Source organism: Anopheles arabiensis (genome assembly GCF_016920715.1).
Source record: "Anopheles arabiensis isolate DONGOLA chromosome X unlocalized genomic scaffold, AaraD3 X_pericentromeric_contig0013, whole genome shotgun sequence".
Classification (NCBI taxonomy): domain Eukaryota; kingdom Metazoa; phylum Arthropoda; class Insecta; order Diptera; family Culicidae; genus Anopheles; species Anopheles arabiensis.
Genome location: NW_024412091.1, coordinates 80,001 through 82,500, shown reverse-complemented (window position 1 = coordinate 82,500; position 2,500 = coordinate 80,001).

Sequence of the window (2,500 nt, the reverse complement as noted above, 5' to 3'; positions counted from 1 at the left end):
AGTTCGGACTATAGGCATACGACGATTTTTATCGCGGAGGGGACGTATGACCCAAACGGGGGCTTAATGACCCACTGCCACTGCAAACCATGCTCCTACGACTAAATAGAGGTAAAACTACGATTTGGTGCAATCTTCATGTTTGACCTCGTAGCAAGGTACCCTCCCTATAGTAGGCAATGAGCAAATGATCATAATCCCAGGAGGGCAAAAAATGGGAACCCGAAAGGAAAGCGCTGTTGGCGCGCCTAAGCTACTGGCCCGTAGAGTAAAATGGTACCCCCAACAAAGTTGTCGATTGACATTCTGATTGCACTTTTTATCATCTAGGGTGCGTTCCTTACACGTTTTGAGGGGTTTTAGCGAAAAACATGTTTTGAGCCACACGAGCTCTCCGGCCCGCTCGGTGCACATTTTTGAAAAAGCTAGGAGCTGCCCCTAGGTTCGGGGTGTCACAAAATATTGAAAAGTGGTCAAAAACCGCTATCCAGAATCGGATGTAGAATCATTAGACGAACTTAAAATTGTTCTACGACCAATGTCTGCGACGTTTAGTATTCGAAGATATGGCCCGCCCTAGGTCTGACCTGGCATTTTCGTGAAAATTTAAAGCATGGCCATAGGGACGGGTAAAATAGCTATTTTGAAGCAAAAACCACCTCACTTTAAATGGCCATAACTTTTGAAAACAAGAGCTAGGGTGCGTTCTCGACACGTTTTGAGGTGTTTTAGCGAAAACATGTTTTGAGCCACACGAGCTCTCCGGCCCGTTCGGTGCACATTTTGAAAAAGCTAGGAGCTGCCCCTAGGTTCGGGGTGTCACAAAATATTGAAAAGTGGTCAAAAACCGCTATCCAGAATCGGATGTAGAATCATTAGACGAACTTAAAATTGTTCTACGACCAATGTCTGCGACGTTTAGTATTCAAGATATGGCCCGCCCTAGGTCTGACCTGGCATTTTCGTGAAAATTTAAAGCATGGCCATAGGGACGGGTAAAATAGCTATTTTGAAGCAAAAACCACCTCACTTTAAATGGCCATAACTTTTGAAAAACAAGAGCTAGGGTGCGTTCTCGACACGTTTTGAGGTGTTTTAGCGAAAACATGTTTTGAGCCACACGAGCTCTCCGGCCCGATCGGTGCACATTTTGAAAAAGCTAGGAGCTGCCCCTAGGTTCGGGGTGTCACAAAATATTGAAAAGTGGTCAAAAAACCGCTATCCAGAATCGGATGTAGAATCATTAGACGAACTTAAAATTGTTCTACGACCAATGTCTGCGACGTTTAGTATTCAAGATATGGCCCGCCCTAGGTCTGACCTGGCATTTTCGTGAAAATTTAAAGCATGGCCATAGGGACGGGTAAAATAGCTATTTTGAAGCAAAAACCACCTCACTTTAAATGGCCATAACTTTTGAAAACAAGAGCTAGGGTGCGTTCTCGACACGTTTTGAGGTGTTTTAGCGAAAAACATGTTTTGAGCCACACGAGCTCTCCGGCCCGATCGGTGCACATTTTTGAAAAAAGCTAGGGAGCTGCCCCTAGGTTCGGGGTGTCACAAAATATTGAAAAGTGGTCAAAAAACCGCTATCCAGAATCGGATGTAGAATCATTAGACGAACTTAAAATTGTTCTACAACCCCCAGTCCGACGCCTCGTATTCGAGATATAGCACTTTGTAGGTCTGACCGAGCAATTTTGTACTGAAATGTATGGCGGACATGTTATTCATTAAACAACATTAACTTGCATCGTGCCCTACTTCATCGGCACAGCTACTATCGACTATCTATTGTTGAAATGGATTGAGTTTGACCATTTTAGCTCTTTTCTTATGCCGTGCACCAACAGTGTGTACCGATCAGGGAAAGTACACTACGTACGCGTTCATGGATGTATATGTTGGTACAAGTTGCCGGTCGGAATAGCAGTGCACCAAAACTGTGTACCGATCAGGAAAGTACAAGACGGAGGGCGCAGCCCGAGCGTACGCGTTCATAGATGTCCATGTTGGTACAACCTACATGTACGTACCTTGTTTTTGCATCAAAAGTTCCAATAAAGTGTTTGTATGCTTAAAATGCTTATCTCAACCGGTCACCTTTTGGCCTGCCCTTTTACAGACAGAAACCTAGAACGATACTCGCGATGTTTGTGTTTTTCCATTCGCCCGGGACGACGAATGAGCTCTGTGCACATCGTGCAGAAAACTGTCTCCTCCTCGTATGTTTTTGTCCCTCCACGCATATAATCACCCACATTTGTGTTCAACACGGACGGCGCAGCCCGAGCGAACGCGTTAATGTTTATGTTTGTGCACACTAAAGTTACAATCCTAGGATTTGGTTATTGCGTCGCAGTGCCCGACCGTCGCGGACACCATTCTTGGACAAAAGTCCAAGTACGTAGAGTACATTCCCTAGGTATGTGCCCGTTCGTGACTTTCGTTGCGTGCTTACAGACACGCTTGGGTATGTTTACCATACAAGGTTTACTAG